The sequence below is a fragment of the Halichoerus grypus genome, chromosome 14 (genome assembly GCF_964656455.1).
Source record: "Halichoerus grypus chromosome 14, mHalGry1.hap1.1, whole genome shotgun sequence".
Taxonomy (NCBI): domain Eukaryota; kingdom Metazoa; phylum Chordata; class Mammalia; order Carnivora; family Phocidae; genus Halichoerus; species Halichoerus grypus.
Window position 1 is genome coordinate 56,407,417 of NC_135725.1, and position 16,213 is coordinate 56,423,629.

At 42.3% G+C, this 16,213-nt stretch overlaps 1 long non-coding RNA gene across 1 annotated transcript in view; it reads right to left on the reverse strand.

Moving 5' to 3' along the window:
- The window catches only part of LOC118518305 (uncharacterized), a 221,610-nt gene that overhangs the window by 203,376 nt on the left and 2,021 nt on the right, over positions 1 to 16,213 (reverse strand). Inside the window, exon 3 of the long non-coding RNA XR_004908566.2 lies at positions 10,854 to 10,983. This is a non-coding gene — a long non-coding RNA (uncharacterized LOC118518305). The remainder of the gene's footprint in view (positions 1 to 10,853; positions 10,984 to 16,213) is intronic.

The window sequence follows — 16,213 nt, forward strand, 5'->3', positions numbered from 1 at the left end:
TCTCCATCTATTAAGGCTGATTATCGTTTTTCTTAGTCTGTTGATACAAAAATTACACTGGTTGATTTTCAAATGTTATAATGCTTTCCTAAGATAAATCTCTTTTTCATGACCTACTACTCTCTTTATACGTTGGTAGATTAGATTGGCTATTATTTTGTCGAGGAATGGACTCATACAATATGTGATCTTTTGTGACTGGATTCGTCTTTTTAGCATAATGTTTTCAAGATTTGTCCCTGGTGTAGCATGTATCAGTACTTTGTTCTTTTTTGTTGCTGAAGAATATTCCATCGTATGGGTATACCACTTTTTGTTTATACACTCATCAGTCGAAGGACATTTGGATTGTTTCTACTGTTGGCCATTATAAATAATGCTTCTATGAATATTTATGTACAAATTTTTATATAAATAAATGTTTTCATTTATCGTGGGTATATACCTAGAACTAGAATTGCTGGGTCATATAGTAACTCTATGTCTAATAGTTTGAAAAACATTCAAACTGTTTTGTTTTTTTTTTAAAGATTTTATTTATTTATTTGAGAGAGAGAATGAGATAGAGTATGAGAGGGGGGAGGGTCAGAGGGAGAAGCAGACTCCCCGCTGAGCGGGGAGCCCGATGAGGGACTCGATCCCGGGACTCCAGGATCATGACCTGAGCCGAAGGCAGTCGCTTAACCAACTGAGCCACCCAGGCGCCCTCAAACTGTTTTTAAAGTGGCTATACTAGGGGCGCCTGGGTGGCTCAGTCAGTTAAGCATCTGCCTTCGGCCCAGGTCATGATCCCAGGGTCCTGGGATTGAGCCCCGCGTCTGGGCCCCTGCTGTGCTTCTCCCTCTCCCTCTGCTGCTCCCCCTGCTTGTGCTCTCTCTCAAACAAATAAAATCTTTAAACAAATAAAGTGGCTGTACTATTTTACATTTCCATCAGCAGTGTTTGAGGGAATACATTGTATGAGGGGAACCAATTTCTCCACATCCTCTTCAATACTTATTATTATCTGTATTTTCTTACTGTGTTTAGTTTTTAAATGTTTCTGCTTTGAACACCATATATTTCTTAAAATAAATAAATAAATAAACACCATATATTTCTGTATAGCCCATATCTCTCTAAGAGAATATTTTAGATGGTCTGCTTAATTATAGCAATGTCAATAAAGCCAGAATCAATTAGTGAAACATTATAAAATTCAAATATACATTGTCTATAACCTATGTTAAATAAATAAAATTTTCAGGGCGCCTGGGTGGTTCAGATGGTTAAGCGTCTGCCTTCGGCTCAGGTCATGATTCTGGGGTCCTGGGATCGAGCCCCCACATCGGGCTCCCAGCTCAGCGGGGAGTCTGTTTCTCCCTCTGCCTCCCCCCTGCTCATGCTCTCTCTCTGTTATCTCTCTGTTTCAAATGAATAAAATCTTTAAAAAATAATAAAATAAAATAATAAAAAAATAAAATTTTCTACTCCAAAGTAGTTTATATAGTCTCAAGAGTAGGGGCGCCTGGGTGGCTCAGTCATTAAGCGTCTGCCTTCGGCTCAGGTCATGATCCCAGGGTCCTGGGATGGAGCCCCGCATCGAGCCCCGCATCGGGCTCCCTGCTCGGCAGGAAGCCTGCTTCTTCCTCTCCCACTCCCCCTGCTTGTGTTCCCTCTCTCACTGTGTCCCTCTCTTTCAAATAAATAAAATCTTTAAAAAAAAAATGTCTCAAGAGTAAAGATCAGTGTGTCACTGGAGAACATCTTGCTGATGAACTGGCCTGATCCAAATTCATGAAGACAGAAAAAAAGAAACTTCAAGAAAAATCTGGCTAGAACTTTATTTATCCAACCTGACTAAATATTCATATTTTGCTCCCAAAGGGCTAAGCCATTTTTTCCAGCTTTAATGAGGTATAATTGACAAATGAGAATCATATATATTTAAAATATACAATGTGATGTTTTGATATGTGTATATGTTGAGAAATATTACCACCATCAAGCTAATGAACAAATCCATCCATCACCTCATATTGTCACCTTTGCGTGTGTGTGTGTTTGTGCGTGTGTGTGTGTGGTGAGAAAACATAAGATCCACTCTCTGAGCAAATGCAACAGTAAAACATTGATGAAAGAAACTGAAGAAGATACAAGCAAATGGATTTATGTATTGGAAGAATTAATACGGTTAAAACGTCCATACTACTGAAAGTGATCTACAGATTCATGCAATCCCTACCAAAATTCCAATGAGATTTTTTACAGAAATAGAAAATGCCATCCTAAAATTCATATGGAACCACAAAAAAACTCCAAATAGCCAAAGCAATCTTGAAAAAGAACCACAAAGCTGGAGCTATTAAACTTCCTCATTTCAAACTACATTACAAATCTAGAGAAACCAAAACAGTATAATACTGGCTAATATTTATACTTTAAAAATGTCAAATTTTCAGCTTTCACCCTCATCTCCTTAACAGCACATAATGACTATCTCAGTGCTTTTCACTTTCAGACCATCCATGTCAACAATTTTCTTTTTTTTCTGGAGATACACGCTATGGAAATGTGTGCCCTCTGGTTTCAGCCATAATTTTGATGAAGGCTAAATCAGGAATATTTTGATCTTATAATTGTATTTACAAATTAATATTTGATAAATATAAATTTTTTAATGAGCATCAATTTCTCCCATTAAATTAACAAAAAAAATTATTGATAATATCCAGCATTGTGAAGGATCCTGAAAGACGGTTCTTCTGTCTCATCCAGTGGAAATTTGAATTAATACAAGCTTTCTGAAGGACAATTTGGAAACATATTTTAAAAGTTTTAAAAATGTGCAAACCCTGGGCGCCTGGGTGGCTCAGTCGGTTAAGCGTCTGCCTTCAGCTCAGGTCATGATCCCGGGGTCCTGGGATCGAGCCCCACGTCAGGCTCCCTGCTCAGTGGGGAGCCTGCTTCTTCCTCTCCCTCTCCCTGCTGTTCTGCCTACTTGTGCTCTCTCTCTCTCTGTCAAATAAATAAAATCTTAAAAAAAAAAAAAAATTTTCTTAAAAAAAAAAAATGTGCAAACCCTTTGACCCAGCAAATTCTTCTTGTAGGAATTTGTGCTAAGGAAATAATTAGATATTTAGTCAAAGTTTTATGCATAAAAATGTTCACCTGTTCATAATGGAAAAGTAAGAAAACTTTTAAATAGCTAAAAATGGGAGATGGCCAAGGGTTAAATAAAATGCAATCTATTTGTGTCTTATAATATTATGCAACAATACAAAAATCATATTTTCAATTAACTTTCAATGGCCTGAGACAAGTTTCTAATGTTATGTTTGGGGAAAAAAAAAAAAAGCAACGTATAATACTAGCTACTATGAGCTCCCCACTTACTGAGATAAGATAGACATTGATAAAACTAAACATATTAGCAGTGATAAGTCATCCATGGGGGAAAGGATTATGGGCAGTTTTGGGTTTTTTTTTAAAGATTTTATTTATTTATTTGACAGAGAGACACACAGCAAGAGAGGGAACACAAGCAGGGGGAGTGGGAGAGGGAGAAGCAGGCTTCCCGCCGAGCAGGGAGCCCGATGCGGGGCTCGATCCCAGGACCCTGGGATCATGACCTGAGCCGAAGGCAGACGCCTAGCAACTGAGCCACCCAGGTGCCCCAGATTATGGGCAGTGTTTAATGGAGCGGGATTGGGTGTAGGGGTGTGTGTATGTGATGTGTGTGTGTACGCACAGACGTGGGTATATTTTCAAAGTTCTTTGCAGTGAACATGTTTTACTTTTATAACAATGATGAAAGTGATGTACAGAAGTGTTCTTAATTTCACCTCTGTTTAAAACCACTTTTTTCTTTTACTGCACAGAGATAAATGTCTCCTTCAAGAAAACTTCATTTTGCTTTCTCCAAACGTTGCAAAAACACCTTAGATAATGAGCAGTTTATTTGCAGTAATAACATATTGGCACTACTTAGGGAATTAGCTCACAGAACTTTTCCCTATGGCAAAACAAAAATGTCATACACGGAGGCATTACAGTGTTTATGCTAACTCTGGCATTTTACACGCTTGAGCTCATTATCACTCTCATTAATTTTGGGATTGTTAATAGCACTGCTATTTATATGATGACTTAACCTTTACAAATTTATATCAAAGATTTTAAAACTCAATGGAGAATGTGTCTAGAATGTAAGAGGATGTATCTTTGAGTGATTTTTACCAGTGGGGAGCATATTTTGATCGTAATATCTTTAAATAATTGGGATGCCTAGCTAGAGAAGTCGAGAAACACTATTTTATCAGTAAAGGTATAAAAAAAATCGTAAATGACTAATTGGCTTTCATAAAAATATGTACGAGTGTCAAAAATACCTACGAAATTAAAAACAAAAGAAAACTAAGGGCGTATTTTCTAGATGTTCCCTTTTATGAAGGTAATTTGCAAAGAAGCACGGAATATGAACCTTTTAACAAAGAGCCTTATTTTCTAACAAAAGCTATCCTAGGCTTAAGTCTGAGTGAGATAAACGGGAAAATTCAAAGGGATAAAAACATAGAAAATTCTCTATTTTAATTGTCAGGAATGCAGTAGGACCCCGCTGTTCACTTTTGCCACCAGACGGCTGAGGCGGGTTTGCACGGCCATCTTCTCCCCGGTCACAGTTGTTCCGTGTCAGCTGTGTTTCTGAGGAGCTGTGAAGTGTTTTACAAGCACTGTTAACGCCATTATACATGAGCAGCATAAAAGCAGTAGGAACCATTATTACCTTCCATCTTAAAGCACGATTATTACCTGTTGTTGAGAGGAAGAATGTGATGGCAAAAAATCTACAAGTCGGACAAAATACCGAATCTGTTGCTGAGGCTGTGGCGAAACAGGCCGTCGCGGGGAGAAATGCGTAACAGCGCTTCCACACCTCTGGACGGCGGCCCCGCGGGGATTCTAACCTGGTTGCCCCTCGGCTCCCAATCTATCCTGTCTTACTCCCTGCTCTTTGATGCCGGAGCCAGGATTCTCAAGCCACCGTCCCGCTTCGTCGGCTCTTCGCAGGACAGAGGCTGGGGGAGGCCGGGAAGGACTGGCTCGGTCCTGTCTGGTCCTGTCTGGTCCTGTCTGCTTGCAGTTCCCATGATGCTTTTCACCCTGACAGCCGCAGTACCTTCCCACAACAGCAGCGAAATTCAGTTCTCAGTTTCCCCCGTACTTGCAAACTCCCGTCTCCCATAGAAACAGGATATACAACAGCTGGCCACCCCCTTCAAGATCTGGGCCCCGGACCACAGAGCTCCCCATTTCAAACTCAGAACCACAGCACCAGTCAAGCAGCACCATCTCCATCTCCACAGAGGTCTGAGTTGCCGTTCCATGGCACCCCTCCTCTTAGTCCCCTCTGCTGAGGGCTGGTACAGGCTTCCTACACTTGCTGCCTTTTTGATTCCCTAAAGCTCTCTTTTTACCCTTTCAGCAATTTAATTAACCCTATACCTAGTGAACAGTTCTTTACATTAAATTCCATTGGCTCAAAGAGCTGGTGTGGTTTGTTTTCAAATTTGACCTTGTCTTAGTCACTTTGAGCTCTGCAACATGTTACCACAGGCTAAGTGGCTTAAACAATAAACATTTATTTCTCACAGTTCTGGAGCCTCGAAGTCCGAGATGAAGTCAGTTGGGTGCTGGGTAGGGCCCTCTTCTGGGTTGTAGGCTGCTGACACTGCATCCTCACAGGGCAGAGAGCTCAAGCTACCTCTCCAGCTCCACCCTCATGACCTAATGACCTCCCAAAGGCCCCACCTCCAAACCATCACATTGGGTGGGAAGGTCAGGGGGTCGCCAAGATTTCAACATACGAATTTGGGAGGACACATTCAGACCACTGCAGACCCTAACTAATACAGAAAAGAATTTGGCAATGTCTAGCAAAATGACATGACTTACCCTTTGACCCATCAATACTTCTTCTAGTACTCCATGCAAAAAGCTATATGGTCTAGGATTTTCTTTGAAGTGCTGTTTGTAACAGCAAAGATTGAAAACAAAAATGTCTATCAATGGTACATGCACATAACAGAGTATTATAAAATCAAAAAAAAAAGGAATGGGAAAAGTTTCTATATACTGTTATGGAGTGATCTCCATGATAAGTGGTTAGGCAAAAAAAAGGGGGGGGGAGAAAATATGCATAAGACACCCCTATTTGTCTACAAAAGAAAAAAATAGAAGCATATTCACATATTTTCTTTTGTTAAATGAAATTGACAGATAAACAAAAAAATACAGGGTGCCTGGGTGGCTGTTAAGCATCTGCCTTCAGCTCAGGTCATGATCCCACGGTTCTGGGATCGGGTCCCACAAAGGGCTCCCTGCTTAGTGGGGAGTCTACCCACTTCCCCTCCCCTCAGCTTGTGCTCCCTCTTGCTCACTCTCTCAAATAAATAAATAAAATCTTTAAAAAAAAAATACATAAGAGGTAGGAAAGAATAGGAGGAAGAAGACTGGGATAGAAGCTAGACTTCTCTGAATATACTTTGTTTTATAGATTTGACTTTGAAAGATTCTGGTACCAATTTCAACATGGGGGTGTGTGTGTGGTAACTGGGGAGCGGGGGTTCCCATACCAGCAAGCAATTCTCAGACAACAGCTGGGTATCCCACAATTTAAATCAATTCTGACACTAACCACCTGGAGAAAGCATCAAATCTCACAGGTTGAGGGCTGATTCCAAGACTGTCCCCCACCCGCATTTCAGATGCTAGTCACAAGTCCAGGTTGTCACCTGTGCTTCTGACAAGCTGCATAGAGTGGAGGTTTTAACAACCCCCTTCTTGCTAGAGCACATACAACTCAGAGAAACATTTTACTTACGAGATCACTGGTTTATTATAAAGGATATTAACTCAGGAAGAGCCAGATGGAAGAAAGCATAGACCAAGTTATGGGGAAAGGGTGCAGAGCTTCCATGCCCTCTCCAGACACACCACTCTTCCCAAAGCTCCACATTTCACCAAGTCTGAAGCTCTCCGAACCCTGTCCTTTGGGGTTTTATAGAGGCTACATTACATAGGCATGACTGCTTAAATCACTCCTGGCAATTGATTCAACCTCCAGTCCCTCTTCAGCTCCCAGGCCTGAAAGTTCCAACCCTAATCACACCGTTGGCTCCTCTGGCAACCAGCCCCCATCCTTAGATGCTCGCCAAAAGCTGCCTCATTAACATAACAAAAGACACCTTTATTGCTCTTATCATTCAGTAAATTCCATGGGTCTTAGGAGCTCTGTGCCAAAAGCTGTACAAAGACCAAATACATATTCCTCATCTCAAATCACAATATCACAACTTTGAAACTAAAAATAATTTACATAATTATAAATCATATTCATAAATAAAATTAAAAATTTTTAAAGGATGTATTTTATAAACAAAAACTCCATCCACTGAAAAGACATTGTTTCTACAAAGACCAACTCCACAGCCATGAGCATCCCTAGGGCACAGATTATATCTCCAAATACCATTTCCCAGTAACAGGAATCAGGTTCTAGGTCTGGGACAGAAAATATACAAAGTGAATGAGAAATCTCTTATTATACGGGATTATATATTCTGGTATATGCTTATACCAGAAAGCAAGGAAGCTATCAAAGACAGCTAGGTTATGTCAAAAAAAAAGACTCAGGAGCCAACTTGAAGATATTCTATTAGAACATCTTCATTTCCATCTCCTAATGATTAGTGAGTCTAAGAAATGATCATCAATGTCTGCTAACATCAAAAAAAAAAAAAAAGAGAGAGAGAGAGAGAAAACAAGGTGTTATGTAAGTCCTAATAAAAGTATACAACATCATCTATGAAGTATTCTTGTGCAAAACACAAAAGCATAATCTAATCAAGCTTCAAAATACATATACCTATTTGCAGAGGATAGAAGAACATATTAAATGACACCAAGGAGATGCAATTAGCAAAATCCAGGTGGTAGAACACTACAGGACAATTATTTCTTCAACAAATCAACTGCAAGAAAAAAAGAGAATGTGTATATCTGTAAATTAACAGAGAAAGGGTAATAGGCCCAATTTAAACAAATTATTTAAAAATTTTATAAGATGATTGGGGAAATTTGAATATAGGCAGCATATTTTATGATATTTTGGGATTAATGTATTGTTAACTTTGTTAATATAATGATGATATTGTGGTTACATTTTTAAAATAAAATATATGATACATGAAATTGTATAAAGTCAGGTATTTGCTTCCAAATTACCAGGTGTGGGAAGAATTAGGTGAGGATGTAGTAAAAACAATAATGTCCAAGACTTTATAATTGGAGAGTCTGGGTCATAGGTACATGGGGTTCATTTCTAATTCTTTTTACTTTTTCATATGATTATATTTTCCATAATAAAAAGTCCATTTAAATTCAAAATCAGGGGCACCTGGGTGGCTCAGTCCATTAAGCATCTACCTTCAGCTCAGGTCATGATCAGGCCCAATGTCGAACTCCCTGCTGGAGTGGGGGGAGCCTGCTTCTCCCTCTCCCCACCCCCTGCTTGTGCTCTCTCTTGCTATCTCTCTCTCAAATAAATAAAATCGTATAAATAAATAAATTTAAAAATCACCTGAGTTAACATTTTTGGATCTAATTCTTTGATAACTTTTCCTATTACTTGCATGATTATTGCACTAGCCAAGTTTTCCATCCCTTCTAGAGTCAATTTTTGGTAATTTATATGTAATGCTGTGAACAAGAAAAATTATTCATTAGAATTTTTCTTAGAGAATAAAATAAATAAGTCCACTCTGAAGAGTATAATACTATAGGCAAACCCCAACCTTGGGAAGAACAGTCATACCTGATTTAAAAAAAAAAAAAAAGTGAGGAATTTCTTGGTTACATATGAAAGAAAGTGAGGGGAAGAGAGAAGAAAGAGAGTAGGGATGAAAAGGGCAAAGACAGCAGATGGCTATGCAATATGTGATTGAATCCAATGAACAGAAATAGTCTATATGAAATTAAAGGCTTGATAATAACATCTAACATCTAGTGAGCATGCACAATGTGCCACTTTTCTAAGCACGGTACACATATTAGCTCGTTCAATTTTCATTGCAACTCTGTGAAGAACTGTTATTACCACTGTTTTCAAAATGAGGCTCGCTTCGGCAGCATATATACTAAAATGAGGAAAATGAGGCACAGAGAGGCTCAATACTTTTCCCATGTTGACACAAGCAGTAAAACGTGGAGTCGGGATTAAAACCAGAATCGAACGCAATATGGCTACAGGGCCTGCATTCTTTAGCCATGAACTTTAGGGCAGGGTTGACAAAACTACTGCCTACGGGCCAAACACAGCCAGTAGCCTCTTTCTGTACCTCTTTTTTTTTCTTTCAGGGGTGGGGGCACCCTGCTTGGAGCCCTGCAGGCCCGCTGCAGGGGTGCGTAGTGACAGCCCAGGTGCCCACCGCGCCCTCCGCGCCTGGCCGGCTAGTAAGCTAAGGTCGCGGGATTCACCTGAGGAGTTGCCGGGTGATGCCAGGGCTCACCTGCAACAGAAGGGCCATCCTCCTGGACTGGTTGCTGGCGAAACAGTTGGCGGCGGTCAGCGGCAGCGCCCCTAGGCCGGGAAAAGACAAGGCTGCGCGGCCCGGGAGCACCAGGAGGAGGAAGCGGGAACGTAAGCCCCGCCCTGTGCCGCCTGCTGCCCCGCCCACCGCACCCTCGCCCTAGGCGCCCGGCAGGTAAGGCCTGGGTCTGAGTAGGGGGCGCACGCTGGGTCCCGGTGACCAGCAGCATGAGCATTGTCCCAGATCCCATGGGGTAATGCTAAGGGACCCGGAAAGATGTACTACATACAATGGGTTTGGGTTACTGATGAGGAACACAGCTTGGGAATCCACTGTTTTTATAGTAAGTGGTAAGAAAGCCTATACTTTGAACCCGCATGTACCTGTGACCCAGATTCAACAATTACAAACTTTTAGATGATATGGTTCTATACCCTTACTCAGTTCTTCCCCCGACCCAATCATCTTGAAGCGAATATCTGACCTACATATAATTTCAACTCTCAAGGTTGTTCGTTTTAAACACAACCCTGAGAAATGGCATTAGGAAACAAGAGTCAGGAAGGAACTTGCGTTCTTGGCATACCCGACAAACAGGTGCAGGGATGTTCAGGGCCTATAGAATACTGTTTTCCCCATCAATCCACCTTTGTCCCTACCTGTCTTGGATCCTGGCAAACTGTCACCAAAGTATTTCACTCTGTTGGCCACTCTGATTAATTTAACCAACAGAGGCTAGAACTAAATCTGTTCAATTGGTCTCACACAGCACTTAATTAAGGCTACTGTCATCAGGACTCCAAACAATGAGATGACGTTAACCTGTAGTATTGACCTCAAATATGCCTTCCGGGGTCCTGGACCCAGGCAACTGTCCCAGGGGAGACCAGAGGACTATTTCAGACAGTCGGGATTTGATCTAGTCTAAGACCCATTCATTATCCATTTCACTAACCTGCTGATCTTTAGTGTCATCACCAATAATTACAGGGGGCAATAGATGGGCAAAAAACCCACCTCTATCCCTGACGGAGAGCTATTTCATGGCCCATTCCAGCCATATACAAGCATATAACCCAAGTAGGCACAGGTAACTCCTATCAGGATTTGTCATTAAACTTGATCTGGATCAGCATCACGTCGGTTCGATTAAGTCACATGGGCAGTGTCCCTGAATGGTTGTAACTTCCTTTCCTATCCATGGCACATCCCTCTCAGGCATCAGAGAAGCATGTGAATTTGTAACAGAATGGGGGGAGGTGGTGCCAGTCCGTGTGTTTGTACCTGTTTAAAGGGGCTCCATGTTGAGAGCTGCAACTGAAGGTTGCTCGGGCACAGCAGTATATCTGACTATCAGCCACGTCCACAGACTGTCTGCTGCACCTGCTGTTCGCCTTGAGTGATGGTGTTGGGTCTAGGCGACAAAGAGAATATTTATTGCCCCACGCTTGTACATCTGGAGTCTAAGGTGTTCCTACCACAGCTGCCAGGGCTGTTTAATTCCGAAGTCTATGGTCTTCCAAGGGGTGGACCAGATAAGAGACCAGACAGCTAAGTCATTGGGACTATGCCAAGAGTCAGTAAAAAATACGTTTCATCATAGGGAGTATTGATCAGAGTTGTAAAAACGGCCTTGGGGTCTGTGCAGTGAGTGAACAACAATGCCAATTTTGAGTACGGCCTATATGGAGCAGTAAACAGCTAGAGGCCCCCAGTGGACACTAACAGGTTTGAGCTTAGCCAAACCATCAGTGAACCAGGCCCCAGCATTAAGGTGAGCCTCTGGGAACTGAGGGCCCCATTGCGCCTGTGGCTTTATTTCAGGTGCTATAATGTGAATCTAGTTTCCCCACAGCAGTAGCTGCTGCTTTTCCATATAAACCGAGATGCTGCTGGAGCCAGGCTCCTAGGTCCTTGAATATCCAATTTCCAAGTGTGGAAACAATTTCCAATTTAACAGGTGAGGTATATTGGACCTTTTCCTTATTCGTTGTCAAGCCTGATCTAACCTACACCCAAATGGGGACGTTTTGTGAAGTCACGGGTCAGGTTTTCTTTTTCAACAAGAGCTCAGCAACAGGTCAATAGTGACGCCTCCTACCCCCTCCCCCAACCCCCCACTCCCCTGCCGCAACCCCAGTTTTTTAAAAGAGGTGCACTTGGTGCCTGGATCAGCAGGTGGCGATGTTGTACTAGGGAATTGCTTCTCTGAATTTCGCAATAGTTTTCTTTAACTAAAGGTGTGATTTCCATTTCTTCTCAGATTTTATATTCTTTTTGCTAGACCACCGATAAGAGGACAGAGATTACCTCTGTACATGCCACAGTCCTTGAATGAAAGAATCCTTTCTGGACTTCATGAGTATTCACGTATAACAAGCACGTATAACATGAATATCAATTATACATTCGGCAGTGAAAGACAATAGTACATTGAATCAGCCCAAAAAGCCCTCCCTACCAGGTCACTTTAATTTTTCTTCTTCACAGAAAATGTTGCCCAAACCCCATCAGTTGATTTTTGGATGCCTCCCCTCACCCCCCACCCCCAGCAAGGATCCCATCCTTGGCATTACTAACGTTTTGGATTGGATAATTATCTGTTTGGGGAGATGTCCTGTGCATCCCTGCTTCTACTCACTACGTGCCAGTAGAACACACCCTCCTTCCTTTAGTTGTGACAACCAAAGATATCTCTAGACATTGTCAAATGCCACAGGTTTGGAAGGGGGCACTAAATCACCTGGTTGAGAACCACTGCCCCATGGAACATGGACCAATAGACCAAGAAGTCTAATAGGCATATAAAGGGCTACAGCTGCTGGAAGTCTAGAAGGTGGGGGGACACAGACAGAGGGGGAGGAAGAAAAGCTTTGGAGGATGGCTTTTTTTTTTTAATCCTTTGTCTCTTCAAGCCAGGCTCCACACCGATTTCCTTGCACATATTCTTGCAGGTTTCTCCACAGTCCTTGGTGCCTTCAGCTACCCTGGCATCTAGCACCCCAACCCCCCACTAACTGGGCAGGATTGTAGCCTGGGCACTTGCAATCAACAAAGCTAAAAATATTTGAGTTTCTCCCTTCTTGAGGTTCCTCAAGCATACCTAGCTTTCTCCTTAAAGCAGCTGAAGTTGGGGTGTGGGGGAAGGGAGGAATTGGGAGGTGCAGAGGAACAGAGCAGTCCCTTGCCAGTAAGCAAGGCTTTGTATCAACTTTCAGTTTCAAGTAGCTGCCAGCAGGGCTCATCCAAACCAGCGCCCGTTTCTGATCCACCTAAGTTTCTATCTCCATACTGCTAACCTCATTTATCTAAATTTGGGGACCCCCTGACTCAGCAGCTACAGCCACTTTTGGCTGCCCCACTGTCATATAACATCCCTTTCTCTTCCTACTCTTGAGGAGAGTGAGTACAATCAAAACATCATTTGGGTAAATTGTTTCAATCCCGCTTTGTATCACTTATCCTCTAAATGTACATTAAGGGAGCAGGAGGGGCCTACTCTGCACCTTGCTCACCACTTGGATAAAAGCATTTGCTTGATCCTGGAGAGTCTTCTCTTGCCCACTAACACAGCCCATAGGGTCTTCCAGAAAGGCATGTCTCTGCTAGCATCCCATCTTGTCACCAAAACTGTCAGAAACTAAGATTTTACCCTATGCGTGTTAATAATTTAGCCTGTTACTGTTTCATGGATGTTGGCAGAAGACACGAGATCCTTGGGTCAGAGATAAAGTACTTTATTACTGATACACAGCAAGTGGCATGAAAATAATGTCACATCAGTTACCCATGGCGACTAGGTAGAGGGCCCAGGTGGACGCTATGCACACAGGGAGTCTGCTTTGTGGCTTAGGAAAAATGAGTTTGGGGAATCCAGTGCTTTTGTAGTAACTGCAAGACAGGTCAGAAAGAAATACCCAGAATGAAGGACAAAGAGAATAGAGGGTGGAAAAGAATGAAGAGAATATAAGAGCATGGGGGCTGTAGTAAGATTTTTTTAAAGTGGTTAATCTAATATATGAAAACAGTCTCCTCATAAACTGGAAATGAAAATGAGTCCAATTAGTGCCATATTTGCTATTTTTCTCTCATTTGTCGATGTTAGCAAATAATTTTCTTGAAAAAAAAAAATGAAAAAGTCAGTAGCTGCAGCCTCAAGATAATGATATTACTGCTCCTGACTTCCAACATCCCCATCCCCCAGGATGAGGAGCATTTTCACCTGTGTGCACCTAAATTGTAGGGCTGCAGCAGGGATCTTTGTACTATAACCAGGGAGAAGAAGCCCTGAAAATAAATGAATAAGGAATTCTGGACTATGTGGTGTTGGACCAAAGTTCCCTCCTAGAACACTCACGTTCCTCTTCTTTTCTGCAAAGAATCATTTATAACCTCAGAGCATCTGATGATTTCACTTAAATAAAATTATACTTCATTGCATAGAGGTTAAAAGCACAAGCTCTGGAGTTAAATCTGCCTTTGTTCAAACCCCAGCATCACAGTTATGTGATGCCAGTTATGTGACCTGAAGTAGGTTATAAAATCACTCTGAATCTGTTTCCTTATCGGTGAAATGGTAACAATGTCACCAAGCCTCAAAGGGTTGTTGTGAAGATTCAGTGGGACATTTGACCACATTTGGCTTTTATCACTAGTTATGTGGAAGGGAATGGCGTTTAAAGCAGATGGCCAGGGGTTCCTAGTTCCTTGGGAAAGCAGCTCAAGGATTCAGGCACTGAGGCAGTAAGAAAGGGAGCACAAAAATTAAGTAGATGATGGCTGTGGAGGGGGGTGGCAGTTGGATGTTTGTGGGGGGCCAAGATGAGGCTAATCACTGCCTTTCTCTATTATGAATAAGCATTTTGTAAAGGAATGGAAAACATTTATTTCAAACTTCCTCTAGTATGAGGAAGACATACATTGAGTGATGAACACGGGTATTCGAGAGTTCCCTCAAACAAGAATTTCAGGAAGGACCAGGGCGCCTGTGTGGCTCAGTCAGTTAAGCATCTGCCTTCGGCTCAGGTCATGATCCCAGGGTCCTGGGATCGAGCCCCGCATCAGGCTCCCTGCTCGGTGGGAAGCCTGCTTCTCCCTCTCCCACCCCCCTGCTTGTGTTCCTGCTCTCGCTGTGTCTCTCTCTGTCAAATAAGTAAATAAAATCTTTAAAAAAAAAAAAAAAGCATTTCAGGAAGGACCACCTTATACTTCATGCATTGCCAATGTTTCCCCCTCTGGGCCATGCTAGAGAACATGGAACAAAGTGTAATACAGTAGGGCGCAGGAAGAAACCGACAGTAAGTAAGAGTCAACAAACTTATATTGAACACCTACTATGTTCCAGACTCTGTGTTAGGGGTGATGAACAAACTGACATGGTCTCACCCTCATGGCTTATATTTCAGACAGCAGCTCCCTGGTGCCAATCTGTGGACATGCTAGATCACCCGCAGTGTTTAGATTCCTCAGACTCTGAGCACAGATCCCACCCCTTACCTAATGAATCAACATTCTAGGTGGTGGGGGACAGAGGAGGCGGTTTTCTTTTCTTTCTTTCCTTTTTTTTGGGGGGGAGGGGGCAGAAGGAGACACAGAGAGAGAGAGACTCTTAAGTAGGCTCCATGCCCAGCATGGAGCCTCACGCGGGGCTCAATTTCACAACCCTGAGATCATGATCTGAACTGAAATCAAGGGTCAGACACTTAGCCGACTGAGCCACCCAGGTGTCCCAAGGAGGCAGTATTCTTAATAAGTGCCCTCTGGTGATTCCAAAAAACAGTCTGGGTGTTTCTCAAAAGGTGGTCCGACTCTCAAACTCAGTCTCTCCAAGAGAACAGCATGTGAACGTATGTTTTCAATGCACCAGGAGATTGGAGAAATGTGCTCTCAGACTGCCTTTCTCTGACACCATTTCCTTTTTATTAAATGATATGTGTGCAAGTGCATTATAAATTGAAAAACGTGATACAAAGTTAGTTGGGTACAGTTTCTAGGACCTTTCTATAAACTGAGGAAGGCCAGTTTACACAAGTAACTGAAGTCAGTGTGGAGTATGATGAGACATTCCTCAGAGCATAACAGGTCTCTGATTTTACATCCTCATGGTTCTTGTTACGGCAGCAGAAGCTTCTGGCAGGTGAGACTGCTAGAACAGTGCAATGGCCTCGACCGAAGGCCCCTCTGCCACTAGGCCCTGGAGTCCTCTGTGGTGCCTGAGCAGTTCCACACCTGGATGACCTCTTCTCAGAAGGTCCATAAAGTATACATACTCCTCTAGGCCACTTGCACAGTCTTTTGTGCCACAACAGAAATATTTATCAGGTGGACCCTGTATAAGCCTCATAATATGGTTCTAAACCCCTTAAATGCACCATGAGATCCAAATTCCAGAAGTAAGATTCAGAATGAGGAAGAAACTCGACAGGAAGGAGGGAACAGACTGATGGTTAGAGAAGACACTAAATTCCCATTTTAGATGTGAAGAATGACAGGTGCCTTTGGAATATCCGGGTGGTGATTCCCCACAAATGGCTGGAAATAAAGCATGTGGAGATCTGAAGAGGGGAAAGAACAGTGACAGAGACCTAGCAGGCTTCCGCTAGAGGTGGCAGGGAGTTTGTCTAGAGAGAAAATAAATGAAGAAA